Source organism: Cyprinus carpio, chromosome A11, assembly GCF_018340385.1.
Source record: "Cyprinus carpio isolate SPL01 chromosome A11, ASM1834038v1, whole genome shotgun sequence".
NCBI lineage: Eukaryota > Metazoa > Chordata > Actinopteri > Cypriniformes > Cyprinidae > Cyprinus > Cyprinus carpio.
This window is the reverse complement of record NC_056582.1, coordinates 26,713,574-26,727,116: the sequence shown is the minus strand read 5'-3', so window position 1 is coordinate 26,727,116 and position 13,543 is coordinate 26,713,574. Positions and strand designations below refer to the sequence as shown.

Genomic DNA, 13,543 nt, shown 5'->3' with positions numbered 1-13,543 from the left:
AAACAGTCTATATAGTAATTGTATTAAACAAACCTGTAACTTGACAAAAATGAGACATTTAGTATATATTTATTTTATTCAATAAAGTTATTTTAGTATTAAGCTAAACATAAATGAGAAATATTAGGGTTAGCTTACTAGCTCAAACAAAATAAGTATATATATATATATATATTATATATATATATATATATATATATATATATATATATATATATATGATGATATTTTGTATCAATTGTAATGGTTTTAGTTTTAGTAAACTATAATAACCCTATGCGCATTATAAAGTTCATTCAGTGTTGGTTCTTCATGTCAGTATTCACACTACACACTCTGAAGATCAAAGGGACACACGTGTCACTAGACCACGCCCCATTTGACCAGCCCTCTCTGCTGATTGGCAGTCCGTACAGGGCTGTACACGCCCCTCTGCCAGCTGATTGGCTGAGAGAGCTGCTATAAAAACCCCAAGTAATGAGCCCATGAGGGAGACAGACACTTGCTGTGATCTGAACACAGGAGGAGGACACGCAGTTTGCTTCAGGATGAGAGGATCCAGAGAGATTTTATGAACCTCCTGTGGATTTACAGAGGCATGGAGATGATCCGAGTTCTGCTGGTTCTGCTGGTTCTGGGGTCGGTGGAGGGCAGGAGGGCTCGGGGTCAGAGGACTCAGACACCCGAGAGCTTTCCTCTGGACTTCACAGCTGTGGAGGGAAACATGGAGAGCTTCATGACTCAGGTGAAGAACCTGGCTCAATCCCTGTATCCCTGCTCGACTCAGAAACTGGACCAGGAGATGAAGCTTCAGTTCCTGAGGAACTCATCGGTCACCTGTAATGACGGTTCACCTGCTGGGTCAGTGATGCTTTCTCTGTGTTTCTGCTTCTGTGTGGTGTAGTGGTCAAGCATCCGCTGAATGGAAGGTTGCAGGTTCAAAGCTCACAAGGGTTGATTCATTATCCATCACGGTGAAAAATATCAGCAATGCAAGCTATACAAATATGTTGCAAACGTTCCCATCAAGTTATGAAAAACATCATTTCTGAATGTCTTCTAAATGTTCAAAACATCACCTTTTTAAAAACTTATTTATACGATCAAGGGAACATTCCATTTATAATTTTGCGAACATTACAAGAATGTTACTTCCGAATGTTCTCTCAACGTTCAAAACATCAAGTTTTTAAAATGAATTTTTTTTAGTTATACGAACATCAAAGGAACATTCCATTTTATAATTTTGCGAACATTATGAGAACGTTACTTATGAACGTTCTCTCAACTTTCAAAACATCAAGTTTTTAAAAATGTTTTTTCTCGATTATGCGAATGTTGAGGGAACATAAAAGTTCATTATTTTGCAAACATTATGGAAACGTTACTTTTGAATGTTCTCTGAATGTTCTGAAACAGGAAGCATCATTCAAAAAATGTCAAATAATCGTTCAACTATAACATTTTAACCCCCACCAAAAAACATTTTGGGAACTATTCCATTAACGTTACTGGTGGAACGTTTGTTCGTAACTTTGAGAGAACACTTCTGAGAACGTAAGAACACTCTCTGTTAGCTAGGAACGTATAATTAAATATAAAAACAATCTCTACCTATTTATAAATACACTACTGTATGGTGATATTATGGTACAGTTCTATAGAGTGTCTATCTATGGTAATACCATGGTTAAGGTCTTTTATGTACATTTTGTTTTTGCAGGGTTATACGTGTATGGTATCCTTATTTAATTTAATCACATTTTAAGTCTGTTATTTCGTTAAGGGAGCTCTAGCACGAGTCAGATAATTAGGCCTAATTATCGAAACCGCCATAATTAAAGTCAAACTGAAGCGCAGCGCGCGGCGGAGGATCAGAGATGTTCATTCCTCACATTCCCAGACAGCAGCAGCGATGGTCGGAATGATCCGGAGGAGAATCTCTGCGGTGGGGTTTGTCTCGGCATCTTCTGCGACACTTATGGTCTGGAGCGAATTAAAGTATGCAAATAACGCACGCGCCGCAGGTGGGAGGAGTGACGTCACGCGCACGTGGTTCGATCGGTGACTTTCAGGATCTTTAAAAATCATAAAGCCAATCCAAAAACACACAAAATCTTTACCATGCCTTATGAAATCCACTGATGTTAATCAGATGCGTAGATGTATTTGACCCGAAGTCATAAATGACATTAAGCACTTTTTTTAATTCTTCCAATTAAATTAAGATTGCTTAATGTCATTATATATATATATATGGATGGATGGATGGATGGATGGATAGATGGATGTATATCTATATATACAAAAATAATGAAGAAGGTTTGAAAAGCTCCAGTTTAAACACATCAAAGGGATTCCAGCAAACCAGACACTGATCTTTATATGAGCCACGTCTCACACACACACACACACTCACACATACACACACGCGCACACACACACTCAACCGCACAAAAACAAACATGGGACAACCACATTTACCCTCATATAGACTTCTGCCCACATCTGAGCCCTCACACACACACACACACACACACACACACACACACACACACACACACACACACACACAGATTTGTGTCGTACATTCATATTCAATGATCAGAAAGCTGTTTGTCTGAGTGCCGACCCATAATTACAGATTAGCATCTACAACTGCTGACACTTATTTGTTCTGTTCTGTTCTCTCTCTCTCTCTCTCTCGCTTTTCTCGCTTCTCTCTCTCTCTCTTCAACTAAAAGATGAGATGATCTGTGTGTCTGATGTCTTTATTCTGAGCTCCTCACGCTCCAGCTTGATGTCTGTAAACAGAGAGAGAGAGATCAGATTCAGCAGCTGTTCAGAACAGAGTTGAGCGATGTTCAGAATTCAGTTCATAAGACTGAATTTGAACAGAATGAACCACAACACACAGGAAGTTGAGCCGGAATCTGAACTGGAATGTCAGGAGGAATTTACAGAATTGCATTTCAGTGCATTCTGGGAAATTAGGTTTTTCCATTACTAAAGTAAATACATTACATATATAAACTAAATGCAAAGTGCAGAATTCCAATCACTTCAAATAGAAAACATTGCAATTCTGCTTCCTGTTTGCTACCTTAATTCAATTCAGTTCTGAACAGATCTGTTTGATTTACACCGAACAAATCGCTCTTTTAGAATCCATTATTTTTTTCATGATTCAGTTGATCTTGTGTTTCATGTTTTTACTTTATTTATTTATATTAGTGATGCATTGTTTATTATAACAGGCTAATTTGCATATATGTGGTCCCTATAGACAGGCTCTTCAGTGTAAAACCATAATCAGAAATGTTTCTTGAGCAACAAATCATCATATTAGAATGATTTCTGAAGATCATGTGACACTGAAGACTGGAGTAATGATGCTGAAAATACAGCTGCACATCACAGAAATAAATTACATTTGAACATATATCCACATACAAAACAGCTGTTTAAAACTATAATAATATTTCACAATTTGTACTGTATTCTTGATCAAATAAATGCAACCTTGTTGAGCAGAAAAGTCATAAAGTCTTGATTATTCAAAACAAATATTTGCATTAATGTATTTAGCAAACGTTTTTATCCAGATCAGCTTGTAATGCCCATTCTATCAGGTGCTTTCCCTGGGAATCGAACCCATGACTTTGGTGTTGCGAATGCCTCAATCTACTCTTGTACAGGAATGCATCAGAAATCAAAAACATGAAACGAATCATATTTATGTGTTTTCTGATTCAGCTACTACATAAAGGAGTCGCGAGGCAGCCGGCGATGGCTGATGTTCCTGGAGGGTGAGTGAATCAGATCATAATGATGATGTGTGTGTGTGTGTGTGATCTGACGGTGTGTGTTTGTGTTGTTCAGGTGGCTGGTACTGCTTCAGTAAACACACCTGCGACAGCAGATACGAGACCATGAGGCGACTCATGAGCTCCAGCAAATGGCCTCCCACCAGGACAGGTCAGTCACGACCTCTGACCTCTGACCCCTGTCCTTACAACCTGACCTCTGGCCAGTTTTTATTTCATGAGCACATGAAGTTCATCTCCAGAGAGTCACTCAACTGATATTTCAGAATTTCAAAAAAAAAAAAACACTTTTCATATGACACTATTATCATAAAAATGTTAATAAATTGTTGTTTTGTGAATTATTCATTAATCATCTTATCAATGAATCATTATATGTTTTAAATTATTAAAATGTAATTAAAATTGATTTAAAATTCTGAATTCTGGGAAAAATAAAACCCTAAAAATTTCATTTTTGTTAAACATTTCATAAACCGTTGTCTAATTAAAAAATAATTTTAACATGCTTTTTCATTACAAAAATCAAAGGTGTAGAATTTGGTAGGGACATGTCATAGCGGTTACCTCACCTGAATATGTTCATAGATTTATGTTGGATGTTAATATGTGAAATAAGGATATTTAATTTGTAAACATCACGCTTTTTTCACTTATTTCAGTTAATGTCATAAATTCAATTCAATACACTTTATTGTCCCCAATGGGAAAATTTGTCTTGGACCCTGGAGCCCGCACACACATGCACTGATCAACATTAGATTGCATAATAAAAAATCCACATAAGCACAACACATTCCAAGCCACAATAACAACCATAACCAACAAGGGGTTATATATATAAATTACATGTTTAAAAGTCTGATTGACGTGCTGTAGGTACAAAAGATTTCTTAAAACGGTTGTATCTGTATCGTCTACCAGAAGGCAGAAACTCATACTCAGAGTATAAACTATGTGAGAGGTCAAATAGTTCTATAATTTCCATAGCTGTCTTTACCAGACGTGCCAGTTTGGCTTTAGATTGACCTGTAATGTTTCCAAACCACACAGTATAACTATAATGTAGGACGCTTCCAATTACAGCCTGGTAAAATAAATACATTACTTTCTGCTGAACCCCATAAACTCCTAGTCTTCGTAGAAAGTATAACCTCTGCTGCACATGAGAACAAATACTATCTACATGGGGTTAAATTATCCATATATAAACGCCCATGTATTTATTCGAGTACTCTTGTTTAAACGGTTCCTCATAAATAAATACGGGTGAGTGGTTCCCAGTTGACTTTAGTTCAAAGACCGTTTCCTCAGTTTTTTTGATATTTATAATAAGATGATTTAGGTCACACCACAAATCTTTCTACTTCTGAATAATATACTGATGGATTAGTATCCTTATACAAGAGGTTTAGCAGAGCTGTATGATCTGAGTATTTTATTATGAGGTTACTGGGATCATGACTTGTGCATTCATTTGTATACAGTGTAAAAAGAATTGGGGAGCTGACACAGCCTTGTGGAACACCTGTACTTGTCCTTCTAAGCTCTGATATACTGTGGTGAACTTTGACCTGCTGCCTTCGATTAGTTAAAAACGAATGATTCCATTTGAGTACAAAGGTATTTACAGTACACCCAACTTCCCCAATTTATCTATAATCATTGTATAATCACACTGGACAAGATATCTTTGGTAGAGGAACAATAACAGATTTTTTCCAAATATCAGGGACAGTATGACAATCCACAGATCGTTGAAAAACAGGGCACCATGCAGTGGTAAGCTCCTCTGGACATGATTTTAAAAGAGCAGCTGAAATACCATCAGGTCCTGTGGACTTTCTAGTATTAGTTTTATTTCAAAATAAACAAACCTTCTGAGGGTCAGTTATCCCTCTGAAGGAAGTATCCTCGCTTACAAAAGTCTCTGGAAAGCGCATGCCTTCCTGAGTATAATCCTGTGTGTCATTTAATTAATTTGCCTTCTCTAAATCATTATTAGTACATTGGTGCTTATGTCTGTCATTTGCATTTGTCATCGCTTTAATAGTGTCCCATAACTTTTTTTGATGGAGTGGAGGTGAACCTAAATGTCCTTATTTCTATGTCCTTATAATGTTCTTTTTGTACCACTCTCAGTCCAACCCAGTCCTTCTCCTTCAGTGCCTGCTTCTTCCGATTAATACATTCTTTAATTTCTTTGGTAATATAGGTTTGTTATTAGGAAAGACAGATACACATTTATTTTCCAAGACGTTGCCCACACAAAACTTAATGTATTCAGTGTCTAGCAAGCTGAGCCAGAAGTAGTGCTGACAGTGTCATGTAAACATGATTAAAGACACAAAAAGCGGAGGAACAGACAAACCGAATCAACTGAGTGAGTCATTTATGCTGGAACCGTTTTGATTGATTCAAGCTCATGACTTCGATCATTCAGTTCAAGCGATTTACTAGAGAAAAAAAAACAGATTTTCCAGTTTCGACATCACTTGTAGTGATTTTAAAAAGCACATATAGTGATGGGTGAAACAGAGATTTTCCAAACTACAAATCAGTTTAACCATTGCATCGCAAAATGATGGAAAAATGCAGTTTTATAAATGCTAGAAACCTGGCTTTCTAAGGAAAGATTGCTATCAAATAGCACACCTAGTTTCCTAACTGATGACGAAGAATTGACAGAGCAGCCATCAAATCTTAGACAGCGTTCTAGGTTATTACATGCAGAAGTTTTAGGTCCAATAATTAACCAGTTTCCAGTTTTTTATATTGACTATGCATTCCGGTAGTTTTTTAAATTGGTGTTGCGCCGGGCCACAAAGAAATATAGAGCTGAGTATCATCAGCATAACAGTGAAAGCTAACACCATGTTTCCTGATGGATATCTCCCAAGGGTAACATGTACAGCGTGAAGAGTGACGACCCTAGTACTGAGCCTTGAGGTACTCCATACTGCACTTGTGATCGATATGATACCTCTTCATTCACTGCTACGAACTGATGGCGGTCATATAAGTACGATTTAAACCATGCTAATGCACTTCCATTAATACCAACAAAGTTTTCTAGTCTATGCAAAAGAATGTTTTGGTCAATAGTGTCGAACGCAGCACTAAGATCCAATAGCACTAATAGAGAGATACAACCACGATCAGATATATGCTGTGACATGATCCTACCAATATCAGACACTACTAAATTATCCCTAGAAACAATTTTGATCGAACAATTAAATGTCTGTTGTCTGCCGTTACGTCCACCAATGCCAAAATCAAACCTACACCCTTGAGAAAAATTTAATTTAACATTAAAACTGAATAAAAAAAAATGTAAACGGAAAAATGGAATTCAGAACAACAAATGAATTTGGAAGGGGGAAAAAATTAAAATGGAGAAAAATAAAGGCCCTAAAATTACATTTTGGTTAAACATTAAATAACATGCTTTTGAAAAAAAAAAAAGGCTTTGGTAAAAAAAATATATAATAATACAAAGGATTTCATAAGTATGTCCTAAGTATGTCAAGAAAACACTAAGCACCACATACTAAGCAACACTTACAACATCTTGCCAGCTGCATATCAATACCCTAGCAACACTCGGAGCCTCCTAACAACAGGGAGGCATGTCCAAAAACACCGCATTCTGAGTTTCAGAACTTATAAATATGAAAACCATGTGTGTGTGTTTCAGGAACGGGGATCCTGTCGTCTCAGCCCGAGGAGAATCCACACTGGTGGAACGCAAACACAGTGTACGTTTATGACTTTATACACAGATAATAATATTTCATTTACCATAACCCTCTCAGAAAATGACCCGCATTTTTACATTTCTATACTATTTACTGTTTTTATAATGCAGATAAGTTGCTACAAAGAGAAAATATTATTTCAGTCTTTCTATTTCAGCATTTCACAGTGAATTCAGTGTTCTTTGCTGTTTCTCTCATGAACAGTGAATGTGTGTGTGCAGGTTTGTGCCGTACTGCTCCAGTGATGTTTGGAGCGGCTCCACAGCGAAGACAGACCAGAGTAAAACACACACACACACACACACACACACACACACACACACACACACACACACACAGTGTCAATCATTCACATTCATCTTGTGTGTAACGTGTGTGTGTGTGTCTCTGTTTTCAGATGACTATGCATTCATGGGTTCTCAGATCATTCAGGAGGTCATTAAGGAGCTGGTGACTAAAGGTCTGGACGGTGCTAAAGTGCTGCTGCTGGCCGGAAGCAGGTGACCAATCACTGACGGGATCCCAAATACAAATCCTGCTAATTTTCTCCATAAACCTATAAACCGTTTAAAGGGGTCATGACATGGATTTTTTAAAATTGTCTAAGACTAAGGGGTGTGTCTTTTAAGGCTTGTGAGTAATCAGCCGCTGTTATGATTGGCTAACGTCACTGCATAGGACACAGTATCAATGCCCGCTCACTATTGCATGTGAGTGTTTTGACAACATGAAAATAAAAACCCCGGTCATTTCCAGACATATTATTATGAAATCATTTATTTACGACGGTTTGTGATGCAGCTGCAGTCAGATCTAGTAACACTTCATCTATCAACAGATGTTTCTCTGTGACTCTCCATGACACTGTGCCTCGATTACTAAACAAAATCCTCCAACATGATCCGGGAAGCCATTAAAAATATACTCTCCGCTTGTTCCTTACGCTGGGATCCTTCTGATATCTGTAAAAACAAAGACGCAAATGAGCCGTTTAAACCAAATGCATCAAAGCTAATGTTCTTTCATTGCATTTGTCCTTTTGATGACAGACTCGAGCGCATCTGTGTACTGAATCCAGTGTAGACAAGATAGCGGCAGTGACTGTGATTTCTATTTGCTTTTGATGCGACCCGACTCTCATTCAGTGTAACCGTTAGTGACTGAACACCAGTGGGCGGGGCCTATGGGGAGAAGATGACTATTTGTTGATGTCTTGCTCTAGAGGCGTGTTTATGCAAATGTTTGTGCCTCATCATTGTGATGTCATCATGCACCTCAGATCCAAACGAGACATTTTTGGAGCTTGATTAAACAAATGCTTTGTTTATAATGAGGAGGACAATTTAAGCTATGAAACTTTCTGAAACTTCACAACTTCAATATAGTCCCAAATATAATTAAATATGTTTATATACAATGTAATAAACTTAAAATGTTATGTCTACATTTCTATATATCTTAGATGAGTTTGTCTCTTCATCAGGTTTGTAGAAATGTAGCACTGCATCAGTGTCTCAGCAATGGATGCTCTGCAGTGAATGGGTGCCGTCAGAATGAGAGTCCAAACAGCTGATAAAAACATCACAATAATCCACAAAGTAATAAATCCACAGCATTCCAGGCCATCCAGTTAACATCTGGAGAAGACAAAAGATGAAACACACACCCAGCATTAAGATGTTTTTAACTCAAATACATAGAGTCCATAATCCATAATAACACTTCCTCCAGTGACATATTTAGTGTTCTGGTGTGAATCAGGAGAGGAAATCTGCACAGATCAAGCAGCGTTTAAAACAGCTCTAAACAAATATGTGTCTGGATTTTGATGTGAGAGACAACAGCAGATGTACTTTTTCACTGCAGACGGCACCCATATGGATTATAGACTCTATGGTATTTTAGTTAAAAACATCTTAATGCTGGATGTGTTTCATCTTTTGTCTTCTCCAGATGTTCACTGATGGACTGGAGTGCTGTGGATTAACTTTGTGGAGCGTGATTGTGATGTTTTTATCAGCTGTTTGGACTCTCATTCTGACGGCACCCCATTCATTGCAGACATCCGGCGGCATTGATGAGACTACCGGTACATTTCTACAAACCTGATGAAGACACAAAATCACAAACTCATCTCTGCTTCTTCATCTCCTCAGCGCACCTGGTACCGGTGTCCTGCTGAATGTGGACCGTGTGTCGGAGCTGCTGGAGGATCTGGGTCTCGGTTCGGTCCAGGTTCGGGGTCTGGCGGACTCGGGCTGGTTTCTGGATCATAAACAGTACCGCTTGACCGACTGCATCGACACGATCAGCTGTGCTCCGACCGAGGCCATCAAGAGAGGAGTGCGGTGAGACACGCACACATTCACACGTGTTTATGATGGTATACTGTATATGAGACCGTGTTTTGTGTTTTATGTTCAGATATTGGAACAGCGTGGTCCCGGAGCGCTGCAGTCATGTGTATAACGGCGAGGACTGGAACTGCTTCTTTGGCTATAAGGTTCAGCCCACACTGAAGAGTATGTGACTCCACAGCGCCCTCTAGTGTCTCAATCACCAACACCACTGACACTGATCACTAAAGCAATAAGTCACAAGAAGCCGTGGTTTACAGTGAATTTATAACAGCTAAGGGACGTTGTTAGGCACGACGCGGAGCAGAGTGACTAAAACCCCTTTAGCTGTAAAAAATTCACTGTAAACTACAGCTTCATGAGGCTTCTTGTTTTTATAAAACAGTTATTCCATATACAGTTAGGTTTCACAAAATAAAACAGAGCAAATAAAGTGTAATGATATTAATAAAAACAGTATTCTTCCACCAAACAATGTAGTTCCTCAGAAACAGTTGTGGTTGCAACAAAGTGGTTGCCCGAGCAAAAACACACAAACATAACACAAAGGGTGTATGTTACTTTGTAGAGTAATTTACAACGCTTCAAACGTGGCTCAGCCAATCAGAATCAAGGCCCGGAACTAAGTGTTTTATAATAATAATTTTACAGTAGTTAGTTAGTGTAGTATTATGCTATGCTATTAGAGATTTTTGTTTTTAGCATTTTGAATTATATTCTATTTTTATACCTCTCTTTTAATTAATTTCAGGTTATTTTGTTGGTATGGTTTTAGTTTTAGTACATCCAGTTAAACTATAGAAAACCGAGAAATGGTGCTTAAGTCTTAAAATAATTATTACAGCTCTAAATCATTAAAATTCATTACAGCCAAACTAACATTAAATCTAAAAACACTAAACTAATATTAAATCTAAAAGCACTAAAACATTTTTGTTATTTAAAATAAAATGTACATTAACTGAAATAAGTTTTTTTTTGATTGTTTTATATATTTCAGATGATGTTTATTTAATTTCAAGTAATTAATAAAATGTTTTTATATTGTTTTAGTTAACTATAATAAACCTGAATAAAAAAAATAAAACAAAGCATTGGAAGAAAAACCTATAAAAAAACTACTAAAATTACAAAAATTATAAAAAAAAAAAAAAACCCTATTATAAATATATAATAAATATGCGTACTAAAAATTACAATAAATTATATACTATATATATATATATATAATGATATATCGTATATATATATAATATATTATAGGTAGAATATAAATATATATGTTGTAAATAGCTTATAACAGATTTTTTTAAACTAATGACAAAATAAAAAAAAAAACCTAAACTAATATAAAACAATTTAAATAATTTATAATACTGCAAAAGCATTACTGTCTTGAATCTGACACAAGAAAGATGAGCATCTCTCTCTCTGTGTGTGTCTCTTGCCCTCTCTCTCTCTCTCTCTCTCTCTCTCTCTCTCTCTCTCTCTCTGTGTGTGTGTGTGGGTCTCCGCTCGTATCGCTCTCCATCTCTCTCTCTCTCTATCTCTCGCTCTCTTTCTCTCTGTGTGTGTCTGGGTCTCTCGCCGTCATCCTCGCTCTCTCTCTCTCTCTCTCTCTCTCTCTGTGTGTTTTTTTCTTCTTCTTCTCTCCCCCTCTCTCTCCCCCCCTCACTCACGGCCTTTGTTTTTCATTCATTGGTTGTTCGATGAGGCTCAGCTGATGGTTGATAATGTCCATCTGACGGGTCAGCCGGTGCAGGAGGGTCAGTGGAGATACATCCAGAACCTGGGCAGTGAACTCAGAAACACCCTCAAAAACGTCCCGTAAGCATTTCGGCTGCACGAGCTCCTGAACTGTCAGATCTGTGATTTCGCAAAATTGCACTTATAAATTTATTTTACATTTTTACTCTATATATATATATATAGATATATTTATATATATATATATAGATTAGATATAGATATAGTATATAATATCTCATATATATTATATATATTATATATCGATATATAGATAATAGATATATAGATATATAATATATATAGATAGATAGATATAGATTATATATATATATATATAATATAATATCTTAGATATATATATTATTAGATATATATATATATATATATAGTAGTATATATATATTTTAGATATATATAATATATATATATATATTAATTATTTATTTATTTTATTTATTTATTTTTATTTAATTATTTATTTATTTAATTATTTATTTATTTATTTATTTATTTTTAGTTATTTCTTAATTATTATTATTATTATTATTATATATTTTTTATAAATTACTTATATTTTTTAATTATATTTTTTATTCATTATAGTTTTTTCATTATTTTATTTATAAAATAATATTTTTCTCAGCAAATAAAAATTGATTTACAATCAAACTGATATCTGATTGGCCCTTGACTGAATTGATTGACCAAAAATATTATAAAAACCCCAAACAATAACAAAGGGCACAATTTCTTTGAGAGATCATGGGCAGTCATGCAAATATTATCACAACAATAATGATTATGTTATGTTGTAATAATATTTTGAATGAAACTTATATAAAATATATACTTACAAATCAGCTTGAACACCTCTATAACTGACTGTCCTGGTTGGCCCTTGTTTTGATTGACAGGGAGCTATGTTTCTCTGGAGAAAGGAACGCCTGTTTGTCTCATGAGATCATCACAAGAAGGTGAGTATGCAGTGAGTGTGTGTTCACTTGCTCTTTATCTCACTAGGCTGAGTTAAAAAATGCAAAAAAATAACATTTCGGATTTTGGTCGACGACTATGCATTCAGTTATTGCAAATCACCTTGCATCTAGCGAATGATAAAATTACTGGCTTGTCCCCCAATGGGAAGGCTGACAGGGGAGACGGCAAAGGGAATGTTCAGCAGGAGCCAATTATCGTGCGTTACGGGGGATGACACTTCTGGTATCACGCACCGCTTTCAAACACTGGTCCGGGAGACGTGACAGCGCCCAGATGAACATGGTGGACCGGGCGGTGTACGTTGGACAGGGTTAATGAAGCAACTCTGCAGGTACTGGGAGTCTGTCTGCAGTAACTGCAGTCTGTTCCTCGAGAGTTACTTGGTGGCAACATCCACGTCAAAGTGTACCTCACTTCCCGAGCGCTGCAGTGAGTGCTGGGGGACCGCAGCCTCCGTCACCAACGACAACAGCATGGCAAGCAGCATTCAGGCTCCGACTCACGTTGTGGGCTGCCCCTTCACTTGATTGACAGCTGCCCCCCTGCCCCAACTGCACCCCCACTTGCCCCAGGCCGTCAGAGAGGCAGCTGACGGGCATAGACGCAGAGCGTCATCCTTTCCCTCACGCAAGCTGGGCTTCGACGTGCAGCGCATGGCACCGCAGTAAGGGCATGGAGCCCCACAAACTACTGGGCATGCTGCAGCCCAACCGGCACCTGACTGCACCCTTTGCTCCGGCTCCGTTCCCAAATGGAGGCAGGCGTCATTGTGTATTGAATGAATATGATCAGTGAGGGTGGCCGGTCTATAGGCACCTACAATAAGGATCTACAGTGAAGCTACACACAGACC

General features: G+C 37.3%; 1 pseudogene; it reads left to right on the top strand.

Moving 5' to 3' along the window:
- The first annotated feature begins 500 nt into the window (after positions 1-500).
- Positions 501-13,485, top strand: LOC109093202 (annotated as a pseudogene).
- Positions 13,486-13,543: the final 58 nt, after the last annotated feature.